Below are 18,328 nucleotides of genomic sequence, written 5' to 3'. Positions count from 1 at the left end.
TGGATATGCAGAAGAGCACACAATAAAAAAATATGAAGTCTTTAAAAGAACACTGAATCATTTATTTCTGACATCTGAAATGTCTATCTGTGAGGACCAAGTTTATTATACAATATTCCAAGCCAATAAAGATTTTCTACCAACCTATAAAGTCTTAAGAGTTTTTATTATATTGTTTCCTAGGATTGCTCCCAGTGAGAATCAATGGGTTCTACTTGGGATTAGTTAGTTTATACAAATAGTTGCATAACAAAGAGCAAACTCCTGTACCCAAGCCTTAAGCTCTAAGGTAAAAGACTAAGATGCCAACTATTAGAGCGTGACTGCATGTCTCAGGTTCTCATTTATTTTCAATTCTTCTGGTAGTTACAGAAGTAATTCTAAGAGCCATCCATCATGTCTCCTCTTAAAGATGTCTTTACAAAATGTGCCTACTTGTTTTTTCACTGTACCATGGGTGAGAGGATAAGAAGCATTTCAGACTGTGCAAGATAAACAGTTTTCAAAACTTTTAGATTACCAAGATAAAAACTTTCTCAGAAACCTAGGACAGAGAGAGGGCAGGAGAGGGCAGAATGAAAGGGAAAGGAAAGGGAAGAGGCCCTGACCCAGCTCATTTATCTCACTGGAGAAGAGAGCCGGGATATGTTCCAGACGAGCTAATTATTTCAACCGTATCACCTCACACAAACAATTCAAGTTTGCCTTGCATTTTGCAATATGAACTAATATGTGATAAATGTTACTGAACTTAGCAATGAGTTAACCATCCATCCTACCACACTGTCACTGTCCCTTTAGAAGGCTGTCCCTGCAAGAGACAAAGAGCTCCTCCGCAGAGGGAGAGCTGACAGAGGTGGGTCTGCAGGCACAGCCTTCAGCTCAACTCAGTGTCCTTCCCCTTAAAGTCTCCATCCTTGGGACTCAGAAGTGAGCAGAGGGGAAAGACACAAAGGCACACTGTCAACCTCAGTTGTCAGGAGTTTTAGGTTTCTAACTGTGTTTTCCTATTTTTCTGCAATGTTCTTCTCTAGTCCTACTGCTTTATGGTCACTACTCCCCCTTATGCCCGTTAGCCCTGCAGGACTGCACAAAAGGAAAACAACTGCTGTACAAAGGCAAATGAGTAACTAAACACCTATTAACATCACAAAAGTACATGACAATAAATCAGAGGGATGAGGAGGGAAAAGGACTGTCATTTATCTTCTGTTTAATACCTCTTCTGTATTACAGCACATATGGCATTTCAAAAGCAGTATGATTTTAAAGATGATCACCCCTCATAAACTGTGTGTTCCCTTTTAACTCATGAGTCATATAACCTGCGGTGAATTACTTGAGGCTATTCTAGAAAATGGCTGTCCAAGCTGTATCCTGCTGGCCAGGCTGTGCCCCTAGGGATGACTTTGTCCTGCTCCCAAACACTTCTGTTATCAACTATCAGGGCATCTCAGCAGACAACTATTCTGCTGTATAATGTAGCCCTGGGCTGGCCACACAAATCTGTTCTAGACAACACCACAGATTGCCTTTGCAACCTCCAAAATGGGGATATACATATATGTGTGTGTATATATGTTTGCCCTTACTAATACAAGATGCACAAAAAGCTTTCGATGGCCTACTGATCTGTGTACCTACCACTGTTTAGGTTTACACTGTGCTAGTATTAAATCAGCAGAATTATGCTTGAAATAAATACTGAAACAGGAAAAATTTTGTAACAAAATGCTTGAAAGGTCAGCTTGAAATACACTGCTGTTGAAGAAAACACATTATTAATCAGGATGTTAGCACATATTTTTATTTAAGCATCTTGTTTCATCATTTAGGACACACACTTTGAATGTAAAAAATTGCACTGAGTGTTTGTTTCCCACTGACCTTACCACCAGATTTGCTCAGTCCAGTTTGGATTAATAAGCTATTAAATCTCAGCATTTGCCCTCACGTAAACAGTCAGAACCTGCTCCTTCACTCTCAGTGACTCTACAGACCTTCTCACAGACTTTTATTTGTACAGAAGGTACCTTCTGCCTAAACATGTATCTTCTGTATAGAAGATAAACTCCAGAGAGCAGACATTTACCTGGTTGATAGCGTTGTGTTACTACCTAAAGCCAAGGATGGAGAATTTATTGACTCTGCTGACAGCCACCATAGATTTTCAAACTCCACAAGCCAAGAAACATTCATCTAAGCCATCTTGTGGGTTTTGTGCTGTGTTGGATCTAGACCTGGTTTCTCAATCTTGGAATCTGCCTCCTCAGTAGTAAAACAACCCAGGGGAAACCAGTGCAGCACACAGATACAGTTGGGGCTCTGCAGAACCTCTAAGGATATCAACATAAAATTTAGAAGCAGATGTGTGTTTGCATGCATATTCACATCTGTAGTGCAATGGCAGTTTAGGAGAAAAATACCACACATTTAGAACAGTTCATTATCAAAATAGTATTAACAGAACGAGAATACTCAGTTGTTACAGTTTGCAGAGCAGGAAAAAAGGCTATTACAAGGATGAAGACATTGTAACTTTCTCCTATGCCCCCCAATTCCCACCCCAGCTGAGTTACTGTACGCCCCGGGGTGAGCTTGGGCAGCCTGCAAAATTCCCCACAGTGCCCTGCAAATACATTTAGCAAACAAAACTGAAACAAAACAAAATACTGAAACTTGTAACACATTGTAAGAAGTTATTACCTGTTCCAATTTGCTACATATTTAACAATTTTCCATACAAAGGTACCAACCGGGCCTGAGCATAGAGATCTCCATGTAGGACAGTTACATGGTCTTTTACAAGGTACAGTGTTTTCCAGTGGGTTAAGAGCTAATCTCACCTTGTTAGTACTACCGTGATAGTGAATATTCCCGATTGTTCTTGTTTGTACACTCTGAAGATTTTAGGAAGGTTTGTAAGTGCTGGTGGAGACAGACCCCACTGTCCCCAAAGGAGGTACCAATCCAGACTGAAGAGCAAGCACAGCTTCATGTACATCAGTGACAGATACTTATATTTTACAAATATTTATCAGAAAGTGTGTGGCCCTCAGGGCTGTCACGACACTTAACAGGACAAACCATGGCACCCGCCCTGCTCAGACAGTGGGAAGCTTCCCAATGGCGAAGTTGCAGGGTCTTAGCAAGGCTCCCATCTGACCAATCCACCTGGGTTTCTTTGCAGGGAGGGAGCTGGTGTGCAGTCAGACCATGCCCCAGTACCCAAGCAAGGTGTGACCTTGGTCTGGTGGTACACCTGCAGCCTCCAGCAGCTACACACACAAAGGGAGAAGACATAGGTCTCCAGAGTAAAGGAGCGTGTATGTGAACAAGCTTATGCAGCGGAACAAGTGACAACACATCAACAGCAGCGCAAGTACTACCTGTGTTAGCACTGTTAACTTGCAGCTAATGAAGACACCTTGTGCTAGCTTATGAACACGATGAAAGTTTAAATTAATGTATTTATAAAGCATTTTGCATGTCAAAGAGCACACGTATGGTTAGTTACCTTAGCTCTGCCATCTGCCAAGCTTCAGCAGCCCCATGATGTTCCCAATAGCGTGGCTTATCGCTGCTGGTAAGGAAGTTCACCAAAAGGTTCTCTCACTCAGGGCTCAGGCTGAGAGCTGAGAAGTCGTGCAATTACAGTTCAGGATGAAGAAAACCACAAGCCCATAACCAGAGGCTGAAATTTATATTTGCAAACTACACGGGCCTGGGCTCGTGCCCTGGCAGCAACCCAGCTGGCAGGGAACAGCCTTAATCCACACTATTAAACCACCTCCCACTGCAGAGTGGCCACATCCAAATGGTCTGTCATGAATAGTCCCTGGCCTGTGCTAACTCTATACTCAGGAACTGTTTCGGGGAGTTGGTCTGGACCTAAGCTACATCAGAGACATTGGCGATAACCCAACAGCACACATGATTGAGCCCCAGCACCGGAGGATGCTCTCTGATGTGATTCAATCTCTGTCTAGATGTGGTCAAAGACAGCAGACCAGGAGGCAGAAAGGCAGATATACGTGCAGTCATGGCATTTATGTATCTCTAAGTTACTCACACTCTGCAATATGCCCTAAGTGAGAGAAGACATGAAGCTGTACTGTCAAGAGTAAAGCAAGGAGGGAGAGAGAGAAGCATCAAAGCATCTCCTTCGTTTTTCTTCTGCTTCCATGGTTGTGCTAGACATGCACTGCCTACTGCCTGACCTTGAGAATGCAAATGAAAAAGAGATTCTTGCCTGTGAATGATCAGATCAATTCTCTGAACTTGTACAAAAAAGGTAATATTACATTTTGTGTTTTATTTTTCCTGCCCAAGCTATGTGAAATATTTGTGTAAGAGTGAACTTGTGTGCATACGACGTAGTAGCAAAGTTTTAACTAACAACAAAAAATAACTAACATTTATCATTCATATCAGTGCTATACCATTATATTAACATTCACCTATGTTAGGCAAGTCTTTCCAAGGTACTCTCAGTCCTACTGACAGGGTCACACTACTCTTAAAACTTCACCTGAGCTTCACCTAGATTAAAGTCAAATGACAGAAGACTCAATGTATCCCAAGTCAGGCAAGTTTATTTCTACAAAGCTGGTTTATACATTTGTTATCATTTGATGCTGTTTTCTTATAAAGCAGACAGCGGAGTTGCCTCTCTAAAATTAACTAGGAAGTTGCACACTCCAGTTAAAAGGCAGATGAAGCTACTAGCGTTATTTACAGGCAGTGGTAAGTACTTCTTTCACCTACTCGCCAAGGGGACACACCGCAGTCAGTGGGACTTTACGTCCAAGCAGTTACGCACAAGATGACGTGTGCTGTTCGATGACAGCCAAATCAGTAAATCTCTCAAAATACAAAGGATATCTTTCCTTTGGACACCCTGTTATATACAACTTGCAACAAATTCGGCTGTTGGCAGTCCTAAGCTCCGCAAGAGCATGGTTGCTCTCCTCATTGCACATTTTAAACCACATTTTTCAGCTCAGTAGGTTATTTTTTTCTATTGTCATGCCTGAACAATTCTTCTGATACCAGAACAAAAAAAACGATGGAAGACTTGTTCATGATGGGGTCCCTGATGGCTACAGTTTCCCAGTTCCTAAGAAGAGATCCCACCATCTCTGAGCCCCACTCTCCTGTTCTCCTGGGACAAGAGAACAGTTTGACATTTTCCTCAACTTCCGAAAGTCAAATGAAAAAAGCAGGCCTATGATCTACCAGATTTATTTTCCTACTTTGAGAAGCATAACAAGGAGCTGTTGCTGCCTATTTAATGTTTTTCCTTTATCCCAGAGAAAATGATCTTTCCAAAGGAAAAGAGTTATTCCCCCCAGTCTTTGGCAAGATAGAAGGTGATCTCATTACTCCTTGAGAAGCAACAGCAGAATGGATATTCTCACTTACCTCCACAACGCAGCAAAAGGAGATCAACGGTGTTTAAAACACTAACAGACTCTGTGTAAGTTTAGAGTTCAGAGTGGGAAGTTTAGGCTGCATAAGGATTTTCTTTAGAGTTTAGTTGTGCCAGCAAAAAAAAAGGTACTTGTCACTTCCCTGTCAGTTAATGCAGATGAGCATTTTTCACTCCGTGACTGTAGTCAGCTACTATCCAACCAAACTACTGTTCGTCCCTTTCTTCTCCTACTTAATGCAGGACATTAACATCAAACTACTGTTCGTCCCTTTCTTCTCCTACTTAATGCAGGACATTAACATCAACTTCTAATTAAAGAATGCTCACAGAACATGAAAATTTTAAGCCACAGAAAATATTTGGGTTGATTTACACTACTATTGCAGTTTATTTTTCATGGTATGAAAAAAACAATTGTAAGCTATCATGCCTTACTCAGCATTTCTGCAATGTTCTTTCTTAATGAGATTTTAATAAGGTTCATGGTAATAAAATTGAAAACATCAATTTAAAAAATTAGTACCTTAGTCTAACTTCTATCACCAAGAAAACCTTGGATTCTTTTGTCCTGAAGTTTTACACCAGGACAACAGAAACACCATGTCTGGCTGTCAAAATACATACCTAAATACTTCAGAGACTAAGAGCTTTATAGATCAAAATTGAAATTTTAGTCATACAATTTTGTTTTCTGAAATTATTTCTGAATATTATCAAATCACACACTTAAGTTGAGCTTGTTTTCATGACCTGACATAGTACTACTAGCACAGGAGATGACCTAAATTGGCTTACTTTAAGAAAAGCAAAATACCTTACTTTTCTTCAACTCCCAACTGTGATGATACGAATTACGGATGACCTCAGAGCCTTATTTTTAAAGGCATGAAGTCATTAAGTGCTGGGAAACGAAAAGCCTTCCAGAATGTGATCCAAATGCAGGAATTCACGCATCCACTCTGCTCCTCCTCTTCACTGGGGTGAGCAAGGATGTACCCTGTATGGAAATCTGGGTGCTCACTCACTGGGTAAGGCACGGGTGACAGTTCTGTGATTGCTTAAAACTGGGTGCAAATAGATACTAACTATCCTCCTCCTCCTCCAATACTTAATTTTGAATCTGAGGAATCTTTTCACTGAAAACCTATTATTTCTTAATGCAGTGAGAACAGAACAGGTTCCTGCAGTGAAAATATCAACTCCTCCAAGTTTCTTAGCTCTGCTCATGGCAGTACTTTGAAAGTGTGACCTCCTTAACTTGGACGCACACTTTTGCAGAAAGGTCACTTCAGATAATACTTTTAGCAAAACAAATGCACCATACCATTATAATAATAAATTATATGTGAACTATAAATTTGGCACAGAATTCTATACTCTCTGAACAAAATTACATTATGATAGATAAAACAGCCAGCAAAATCAGGAAAGAAAATTGTAACTCCAGTGAGGGAGTGATCTTCAAAGCAGCTCTTAAGTAAATATTTTTAACAATTTTTTCTTGAAAGTCTCCATGAGGTTTCTCAAAAAAAAGAAAAAAAAAAAAACAACCCCCAAAAAAACATGAGAACAAAAACTCAAGACAGCAAGAAGGAATCATGCACAGCTCAAATATTTTTGCAGATTCTCCAGTTGCTAAAATCTATTGTTGTTTTTTTAAGGCTATGACTGCTCCCACATTCCTCTCTCAGAATCTACTAAAGCTGTGCTGTTGGCAAGTATTGTTACATTACTTTTAAATGACATTTAGTCCTTTTGCTATTGGTACTCATGGGCTGGGCTTCAAAATTAAAGGGAACTGCCCTCAGAGATTGCAGAAACAATGGAGACCAAAACCAAAAAAAGTTCAAACATTTGCATTCTATCTCAAGATAAATTCCAAAATCCAAAGGAATTTTATCACTGATTTGCTGTTCCCACCAAATGCTTAACAATCAATGATCCAGCTTTCCAAACAGACTGCACAAGATTTGTCCTTGATACCTACAGACTGTTTATTTTAATTCAGATGCTAATATATGAGCATTGGTTTTTTCTGATATAATGATAGCCAAAGCAGTATTTTTTTCCTCTTAATACAGATACTAGAATTTGAGAAAGAGAGAGGGATGGATCTTGACCACTTGCCTCCTAGGTGCAACGCTTGCTACACCAGTGAGTATTACAGTCAAGTTGTGACTACAACAGCAATTCAGTCCTCAGTTTTGTTAAGCTTGACAGTGAGTCTTCTTACTTTGTGATACAACAGCAACCATACATATACAGAACTATAAAATGAAAATCCCAAAAGAGAGAACGAAGATTTAGCTGGTCTGTACACTAAACACTCTGACCAGGGTTAATTTTAGCAGACCTCTTGGTAATGCCTTGTCTGATCCATGAGACAGTGCCACCGGCTGGGAAAGGAGCCTTGGCACACAGAGGTGTCCTCCAGCAGGGCGGGACCCCTTCAGAGCAAGGACCCACCCAAACCCCACACGGTTCACCACTGCATCAAGCGCAGGTGGCTGGCTGAGCCGGTGGTTGGGGGGCCAGAGAGGAGCTACAGCACAGCGCCGCACAGACACATCCAGCATGCGTAGCAGAGTGTTGGCAAAGTGATGTGCATCTTGATCTCGGAGTTAACGCACAGCACTTGACATCTTTGTGCCATTACTGCTTTCAAAAGATTATCCTACTTTCATGAATAGCAAAGGAAAAAAGATTAGCACTGTAGATGAAAACTCGCCCTCCTGAGACCTGCATTACTATTTGGTGTGCCATGGCATGACGTGCCGGAGTTGGCAGCTACTCTGGGCCAAAGGGCAGGATTTCTTTTCCAAACTCCTCCAATCTTATTAATCTTTCCATAGGAATGAAGTAGAGATAACAACACTATTTTGACTGCTAATGCTTCATGTAAAAATAAGCTCCTAATGACTTCAGACAGAAGGCAAATCTGCCAGTCAGCAAAACATTTAAGTACATGCTTAGTTTAAGAAGTTTTGCTATCTATCATATGCAACTATTCTCTTGAATCATAGATGTAGGCTGGGTTTTGTACGGCTGAACTTGAGCTATTAAGCAACTCATCTCACCCGTCCTGGCATCCTTTGACCTAAAGAGGTGCTCGATCTTTCCACTGACTGCAGTAAGGTACAAGACAATTGCCTTATATGTTTAACTGGTAGATGAGAAAGCTCATGCTTGAAAAATCCTACCCATAATGGCATACTAGTAACTCAGCAAGACAGATCTGTCACTGCTGTATTCGTTACATGAACTCAAAGACTGTCAGCAAGACCCAGGTCAAGCGCTATGTTACTTCAGAGTAATTTTACTTTGTAACACCAAGGTATCAAAATACATATTAGAGTTTCATTTTCTAGCTACCCCCCATCCAACACAACCTGGTTTTATCGACTTCAGTTAGGAGGTAAAAAATTTTCATCCTTCTGACATACTTGTTCACTCTAAAATACTGAGTAGCAGGAGGAAAGTGATTCATTACTGAATTACATCAGTGCCAGCCAGCTCTCAATGATGTAAAACCAGAGCACTGCAAAGTGAACCTGACCCACAAGGTCTTCAGACAGAGCAGATTCATTCCAAAGCAAGTTCAGAAGATGAAACCACATCAGCTATAAGGAATACCTTCAAGTGTCAGTCCTGGTTTATCAGTCCAGAAAGTTGTTTTGAACATGGTGTTCATGCAGTAAATTAAATTCTGGTTTTGTTATATTGTACAACAAAGGAATTTTTCTAAAAATGGGAGATGTTCATGCATTTGTATTCAGGCAACTCCAGTCATAAAAGCCCATGATACCCTTTAAACTAAGAGGAAAAACAGAAAACAAAAAAACCTCATCTAGTTTTAGGGAGTACTTTTTGCCTGTACCTAATCAGAAGGTTCAGAATTGTTGAATATTTGGAAAAGATTATCTGCGTAAGAGAAAACCTGATCATTACATTAGGAAAAGAGAATAACAGATTTTGGAAACTGTGGTATCTGATTTTTTTCCTGCTTTAGTGTTTTAGCTAGTACAAAAATATTTCCCATTCCACTAAGACCAGATGGCTTTAAGTTTTAACCTTGTGGACTGCAGCAGCAAAGTTGGAACAGAACTGGAAACACAGAGGTTTTCATTCTCATAAAATAGTAATGGTTTTAAAATTTAGTTTCAGCTCTCATGAGTTCCACAACCAAACTTTCAAAATCTGTTACAGCAGGAGGTTCTAAGTTGGGGAAAAAGATGGAAAAAAAATGCCTACCAGAATGTCTCCTCTGCCTTAGTTTCACTTAGCAAATTCAGGGCTTCTCAAAATTTGTGACTTTGGGCCAGTATCTCCATGTAGGCAACTCTAGACCTGGTGTCTAGAAATGGTATCACAGATGGATGAGACCTCAGGTATCACATTTCAATTTTTTCCTGCTTTTCTCTGTATACACAACCCTCAAAATCTCCATCACTGACAGACTGGCACAGATACTGACTGCCTACAAATATGTATGTAGAGGTATATTACTCCTGCACTAGCACTTATGTTTGTTACAAGAACACCCAAATGCTAAGCACTTAAAAGTGCTGCTGCATCAAGGTACCTGGAAAATGAAAACCGAAGTACCCTCATGGGGACATAAGTTAGGAGGAAGCAATACAAACTCTTCCTTGTGTGCTCCATAGCTGATACTCAAACACAAGGGAAGACAATATATGAGGCAATACTCTGCATAGACAGATATGGCACTGTACTGTCGTGTGTAGGCACTTTTCCCTTAAACATCCCACGTGAGTAAGTATATTACATGCTTCTTCCGTTATGCTTCTATTATATTATCCTTCCCACTTGGGGAAGGGAGTATGTAATAAAAGAATATGCTCCCAATTTTGGAGAATACAGTAGTGTTCTTTTGTGGTTTGAAAAGATGCAGATCATCAATCACAGGAAGGACAAACTTTGGTCCAAGGGCTTTTATTATATGGTCTGGACAGCGTTAACAGAGGCCATCCCTGAGAGCATCTATGTGCCACCACAGTATGCATGTTAAATGACAGTGAGAACACAATAAAGTGGGTGTCTTTCTCCATCTGTGCACCCATCCTATGGCTATGATTCAATGGGAGCTGGCTACATCACCAACCAACATTGCCAGCAGTCCAGCAACACCCACAAATGCAGAGCCTACCACCACTCCAACACCCACTCTTTATGGCACTCCAGCACCACCTGATGAATTCCCCAGGCTGTATCCAGTTCCACCAACCAACCCTGCCAAAGCCAGCTCAAACAGCACAACTGCAGGCAGGTGAACAACCAAACCTGACCGAGCAGCCTCAGCATCCTGTAAATCCCAGCCAACTAATGCAGCCCCAGCAGCTGAAGAATCCCCACCTGTCCACGTACCCCATGCCCCATTTGCTCCTGGACATGCCTCTGGGGTCATAGCAGTCCACCGATAAGAAAAAGCAAGAGGAGATAATATGAAAGCTTCCCCCCCCACCCCCCCCCTCCTCAGCCATTACAGCCAGAGAGTGTGTCAGTTAAATCAATGTATCTTTCTGTGTAGTCACAGTCTTGTCAGGTTGGAATTGGTTTGTAACAGTTTAGCTTCTGTCAGATTGGAGCAAAAGATCGAATTTTAAACAAATTTATAATTAAACCAGGCAGATGACTGTCAAATCAGACCTCTTACTGCAGATCTATCATATCAATACAGCCTTGAGTCTGTCTTGTCAAAGCTTTGCAAAGTTACACAGAATTTCAGAGGAAGAAACATGTATTAACAAACTCTGCAATGCTGTACAAAGGGAACACCACACTTTGCAAGACCTTATATCCTACAGGAAAATATAAACATACTAACACCATGGCCTTTGCAACAGATAGAATTAATGCCATGCCCTTTCATGTTTTAAAGAAACCAAGGATGCAATAAGTACATGCTCACTATGTGATTCAGAAGGCAGGAGGATTATAACAGCTTATTCTAACAGTGTAACAAGCTTCCATAATTTTTAGCTCACTGCTTTTCTCCTCATTTTATACTTAAAGGTCACTAATGCTTTTACTTGGGAAAAAGCTGCAAATCTCATTCTTTCTGTATCTTAGACCTCATTTCTTATCACCACTGGAAAAGAGACAAAACACAAACCCCATTACCACTGCATGAGAACTCTTTGTAAGGCTGGTTTTAATTTCATTCTTTTCCTTCTCTTTCAGGATTAAAGAGACCAGGAAATCAGAAAAAAAGCTAAAGTATTTTAGGCATTTTCACTTGCTTTCAAAAATCAATCCATCTCCTGTAGTCAGCGGCACATGTCTCCTTTAACCCTCCTTCTCAGTGAGCACACTAACTGGAAAAACAAAAATGTGCAACTAGCATAGAATAAAAAATACTTTTAAAAAACCCAAACAAACCAAACCAACAATGTTTTTTGTTGAGCTTCGGATTTAAAAGGTGAGCTTGAGACATTACACTTTGTATCAAAAAATAGTACAGTGATTGAGCAGAATAAACATGCTATCCTGAAAAATGGTCCCGCTGTGGTTTGAAAAGCTATGATATAACAAATTATAAAGACTATCTTCTAATTTTAATCTGCAAAAAAGTACTTAAAATAGAGACATACCTAATGCACACCATGAACTTGTACCATAATTGAATTTGACTTCAGAGAGTAAGAATATGACACTGTCACAAAGTACCCTGTGCTTCTAGTAAAAACATAGAGAATTAAGTCTCCATGGACTCTTTCTAGTTTTGTTTTTACAAATCAGCTGAGAACACAAGGCCATATCTTACTCCTTTCCTTACTAATGAGATAAGAATGAATACAGGGTTTTTTTTCTGAGAGAACTGAGAAGTTAATAAAAAATATTTTATTAAAATCACTGGCTTCACTCCATGTCACAAAAGAGTCTAAACCATTTATATTCCTGTAAAAAGGCACACTCACACAGGGAGTTATTAGCTGTAATATCCTTAAATTAAATTTGACAGGCTTATACCATAAAAGTTACCGCTATTAAAGACACAGTACCAGATCACAGGCTATACCAGCATCCTCAACAGACATATGTAAGGTAAAGGTAGGAGAGAGGTATTTGCTACCAATGCAGCAAGGACTGTCACTGAGCTGGCATGCTGGGGGAGGATTTACTTGTCAGAATTCACTTTCCCAGAGAGCCAGCAAAACAAAGAAAGAGGTTTCAATTCTTTCAGTAAAAAAAAAAAAAATAAATCCCCTCACCAGACTGACTCAGGGAAGCCAGCACCACGCTGCCTGTCAGCCCGCTTTGACAGCAAAAGCGCTGCTGGAGCGCTCTCAGAGAAAGGCAGCAGAGCTGGCGAGGGCAAAGCAGTGATTCAGCCACTAGCGGTGAGCACTGGCCGCTAAGAAATACCTGAAACGGGTCCCAGCAGTGAGTGCAGGCTGAGCCTGGGCTGGGTAACACCCCAGGCACACGGCTCCCAGCACCACTGCTGGTCAGGGTTGCGCTCACCGGCACCTGTGACTCCGCCGCGCTACGCAGACGTCCCCTGAGACCAAGACTTGCAGAGACCATGCTCCCAGTCCCTTAAAGATCTCTATGCTTTCGTTTTGCTTCATTCAACAGGAACAAAACCACCTCGAAGTGAGGAGGGTTCACCTGAACTAGCTGTATCCATGACAAACTTGCTACAGAGGTGTTGCTGTCAGCAGCATCAACATGAGCCGCCCATACCACCTGGCTTTAGGCCTAGGCACCAGGCTCTGTCCCTCTTCTCTTCAGCATCACTGACAAAACCTCTCTCCAAGGCATAATTTTTCCTGTTCTCATCTCCTTTATGCATGATGCTAGACCTACTAAAGATTTTTTCTTATTAGCTTAATGGTCAAGGCAGCATCTCCTGAAGAAAACAAAGTCAGAATTCTACTATCAAACTCACTTATCTTTTCATCCAAAATATTCCATAATTTTACACTGCATACCAAAAAGAAAAAAAAAAACACTTTTTTCCTGTTTTAAAAACTAAAGAAATTTAAGAATGACAATAACCACCTAGAAAGAGAGGGGGGGGGGAAGCTTTAGTTGACTCCAAACCAACCAATCATTTGCTTTTTCTAATCAAAGCAAAACCCAACTATTTCATTATGCTGCCCATACACTGAGATTTTTCTTCTGCATATCGACACTGTCCTTCTGCATGGATGCTTGCATTAGAAAAGAGTAAATGGTATTGAACATTTCAAAATAACTGTATGGCAAGTGTTGTTATTTAAAAAGAAAGGATTTTATTCACTACACCATATGTTTTACAGAGCCCCATTATTAGGTAACTTCTTAGTGTTCATTCCTGCCCTAGGAAGCTACACACACCTTGTCTCGAAGTCCCACAGAGAAGAAATGCAGAGAACTGGGAGGGAGCTATTGCAGCACTGGGGATCATGCACTTCAATTAATCTGTAACTCCACCATGCAGGATTGCCCCACCATATAACATAACACAAACAGAAGAGTTTAAACCTCTACTGCCTCCCTTGAATTGGTCCTGTATCTGCCTCTCCATCTCAAAGAACAGCTTACAGCAATGAATGTGTATAAGCAAAACACAGGAGACACAGTTCACACAAGTTAAAATGCAGCAGCAATGGGGGAAGCAAAATCTCCTTTCCACAAGAGATTACTCAGGCTTCCTCTGTGCATTGCCCAAAGCCATTGGGAGTTAGTCGAGCTACCTCAGATTAACTCCATCCACCTATGTGGCCTGGCACAAGGCTATACTGAGTTGCCAGCTCAAGTCCTGCACTGCCAGCACGATGCTTGCTCTCTCATGGAGCAGAGCCACCCTGGAGCAGCAGAGTGCAGCCTTCCCTCTGTCGGGACGGGGCACATGAGGCTGCCCCAAGGGGCAGCCGCTGGGGAAAGCCAACTTCATGGAGATTGAGTTCAGTTCGATGAAGTGCAGGAAACGGAGCAAAGCAGTGAAAAATAAAAGAAGGCAAAGATGAAGGAAGACAATTAAAAAAGGAAGAGAAGAGTATGGTGAGAAAAAGAGTATGAACCAATTAGCAGTATAGAGAAACAAAACTTTGAATACTGATTAAAAAGTTACTAACCTTTAAGCACAAGTGGAAGCAAGAACACTGAATTCGAGTGGAAAATGTTTAGCTTAATTTGTTCTTAAAGGTAATTTGCAAATTAAGATCAGACTAATTGACCTCATTTGCTTCTGAGAACCAAAGCAAGACTTTTAGAGAAATGAGAATCAGGAACTGGTATCAGAAAAAGGAAGATACAAAACTAGTTCATTTGAATGAGACTAGAAAAAAGACTGAGGCAACAGCCCTCAGGTCAGGCCAGTGGACCTGAAGGGCAACTAAAATTTTGTTGTAAACACCTTGTCAATCATCAACATTTTGAGGGATCTCTACATCCTCTTACCTGTTGGCTCACTAGGAGAACACTACCAAGGCCACAAATGGCAATTCAGAGCCACAGTCAACTGGGAAGTATGTTGGCACATTAACCATTTGCAAATGCAAGAAATGCATATCTCTGAATCCACGCTTCTGAAAACCTGTCCCCTAAGATGGAGATTTCGTAAGAGTGAATCAGCTATCAGTTAGATGCCTGTATTTTACCACTTCACAATGATTTATAGCTGCCATTTATGATTTCAGAAAGGTCCATTTTTATGATTACCCTGACAAAAGACATGAAGTGACAACTTAAGAAAATGATGAGAGCAGTCTTTTTCCTTCACATATAGTCCACTTCTATAAAAGTGCAGTCCACTACATTCCAGAAGTCCTCCAGAAGTACCATTTTTAAATTTTGAAAGCAGCATTTCCCAGTTCGCTAGCTCCCACCTGAAAGATAATTATCCCCTCACTTTCTAACATATAACTAAGAAAAACAAAAGGTGAGTTCAACTTACCATGAAGCAACATACCCACTAGCTTCGCATTCCTTTCTGATACAAAATTATACTGCTGGCTAAAAGTCCTATTTCCTCATCTCTACCTTTGCTATTCAGCTTTTCATAGAGGAAGAGAGCATACAGGTATAACATATTTGCACAGAGCAGACAACCTGAGGACATTAAGAAAATCACCTGCACCTTGCTGAGCTCCTTCTTCTTCTTACAGCTATCAACTTAATGCTGGAGAAAAAGGTAACCTCTATAAATACACAACATATTTGGCATAGGGCACTGCTGGAAACAAAAGCAGAGATAAGCAATGCCTGAAAAGACCTTATTTTCTTTAGCCACAGCCTACTGGCTTTTGCAGGAGACCATTAACTGGAAAAAAATCCTGTAAGAGACTGAAAGGGACAGACTGGGGAAGAAAACACAGACGGGAGAGAATGACAAGGAAAGAATTAGGGGAAGTCTCCAGCAGATTGAAGGGGACATCACTAGCAACCTGCAACCTGACAGAAGATGGAGGAGTTTCCTAAGATACAGAATCAAGGCAGGCTGAGATAGTGACAAATACTGAGTATCCCACTAGAGACAAGAGAAAAAAGTATATGAAACTTTGGGGAAAGCAAAGGGACACTGGTGTAAAGCAAGAACAAAACAGAGAAGCAGGGCTTACAAAAAGAAGATGAAAATCAATGCGAGACCATATGAAATTAATTGAAATTCATCTAGAAAGCAAAACAGTTATGATTTCCCCTAAGGGATTAATATCTCTGTTTCTCTTGATACAAGTTCACATGCAAAGACTATTTATTATTGTTGCCTAAAAATTCCAGCAAAGTAAAGTACAAGCATTCTCAAGTCTAAAGCATCCATGGGAAATTTCTCTTCCTGACAGCTAAAATCAACCAAATTGGTACATTTCAAGTATCATAACATGACGAAAAAGAACAGCATGAAGTGTCTCAGGTATTTTTTTCCATCACTTTTATTCTACCATCAAAGCCATGTAACATGACTGAAAAACATTCTCTGAAAAACAACTGAGTTAAGAATTTTTTTGGGCCCCACAGGGATTCCCAGCAACTCAGAGCTGTTTGTGGAATGCAGCCACCCTGAGAGGCTTCATCTTTTCACTGAGCAGAAGCAAAGGGATCCCATCAGATACTAGTTGTCCATAGATAAAATTACTTGTAATAAGAACAATCAGAAAATGATCTCCCGAGAGAAGTATCGTGCCATTAACTTAAGTGAATCTGCATGTTACCGTATGTTAAAGAGTGGAAAATTTCCATGGAACTTAAAAACCTAGGGCTTAAAGTCCAGTTAGATCCCCGTAAACTGATCAAGTCCTTGATTAATGAAGAGAGAGAAATGATTTTGAAGGCCTCTAAGGTATGAATCACTCCCCTGCAGCTGAGAAAGACAGGAGCCCACAGTTACAGCAAACACGAAGAGCCCAACTGGAACATACTGCTTTGAAAGAGGGAATTAATAGACCTTGGCTGCAAGGTCAGCCACACTCCTGGTTCCTCCCATTGTACAGGCTCCCCTCCCAAACCTTCCCCAACTACGTGGGCAGCCCAGAAGACAGTGATGGTCCACAGAAATGCAACATCTCTATGAAGAAAACCATTGGTAAGGTCAGGGCCATGGAGATTTCTAGACAGAGGCTCTTATTTCACATGACTTAGTCTCATGTTTTTATGTCTGTGCAATGAGTGTTATTTCAGGCCAAAGTGATCTTCTCCTTAAGTTAATGGATATGCACATACCATGATCAAAAAGCATGTCTGCTATTATTATTGGATCACATTTTCTCTCACATCTACTTATGCAAAGCATGAACTCAGACCAAGTTAAGCATGGCACCAGGGAAAAACAATTTTAACTGTAAAGACTAAATGGAGCAGGCAGAAGAGATCAAAAATGTGAACATCAAGGATGAGGAAGGAACAGGAAACTCACACCTTTAGGTGGAATTTCCCTAGGCCTGGTGAATGCAGAGGGGTGTGGATCAAGCTCTCCTTGATCATGTTTTGCAGAGACAGGTGAGTTACTTGTTCCTTTCCTGAGCAGCCCAGGATGGACCCAGGTACTTAAAGAGTGTCTTCCTTTACCTTCTTCCACTGATACACAGGCAAGATAAAACTGATAGTGCTCAAGCACTCACAAAATAAAATGAGAGGAGTCTTCCAGAAAAGCAATGGGGAAGGAGGAAAAGTTAGTTGACATTACAACCCAAAACCAGAGGAAGACAGGTAAATTAATATGTTCATTCCTCCTCGGTACAGGGCACGATGTGTCTAATAATACTCCCACTCGGTTATCAAATTTTTCCTCCTCTGATGCGTTCTGTGCCTCACTGAGTTCCGTAATAAACACACACCTCTCTCACCAGAATATGGATAAATTACCTCAGTAATGTTTTCTGGCTTGCTGTAATATGCTAATCTATAATGATAACAGAAATGTACATATCACTGTCATCTTCAAAGTACTGCACAAATATGAATTAACTGATCGATGAACACTGCACCGGGCAGTGCTAACACGAGATTAATATATTCATAGGTATGTAGGTGGCTAATGTTTATGGTCAGCGTTTTATTTATGTGCCCAATTTCACCTTCCAAGAAAGGTTGCTCCCTTAAGGCAGGTCATCCGTCTGCCTGAAAGGGAAGGGTGAGAACCAGGAAGCAGCGGCTGACTCAGCGCCAGACCCCTCCTGACAGTGGAAAAAGCCGCTTCAGAAAAGCCTGGAATGGTCCCAAAACCTCCCCGCCTGCTGAGCCAAGTGAAGAGAGAGAGAAAACTTCACAACTTAGGCAGGATAATGCTGGAAGTGGCTGACATTTCAAGGAATAGCATACTAAATTGGAAAAGTAAACCTTGGGACACAAAGCAGGTCAGCAACTCTGTGATGGTGGTGCTTAAAATTTATTTTGGAGTAGACTATCTTCCAGGCATCTAGAGAAAGAGTGGAGACCGACAGGTGCATA

The 18,328-nt window shown here is 40.9% G+C and overlaps 1 protein-coding gene across 5 annotated transcripts in view; it reads right to left on the bottom strand.

The window, feature by feature from the left end:
• The window catches only part of ARHGAP6 (Rho GTPase activating protein 6), a 331,846-nt gene that overhangs the window by 83,074 nt on the left and 230,444 nt on the right, over positions 1-18,328 (bottom strand). The window contains exon 1 of one of the 5 annotated variants that reach the window (XM_074814837.1): positions 6,249-6,473. The exons of the other annotated variants lie outside the window; for them this stretch is intronic. The gene's annotated coding sequence lies outside the window, so the exon portion shown is untranslated. Of the gene's footprint in view, positions 1-6,248; positions 6,474-18,328 lie in introns of those variants that run through there. 5 annotated transcript variants of the gene reach the window in all.

The sequence above is a fragment of the Strix aluco genome, chromosome 2 (assembly GCF_031877795.1).
Source record: "Strix aluco isolate bStrAlu1 chromosome 2, bStrAlu1.hap1, whole genome shotgun sequence".
In the NCBI taxonomy this organism is placed as follows: domain Eukaryota; kingdom Metazoa; phylum Chordata; class Aves; order Strigiformes; family Strigidae; genus Strix; species Strix aluco.
The sequence above is the reverse complement of the archived record's forward strand: the minus strand, read 5'-3'. Positions and strand labels throughout refer to the sequence as shown.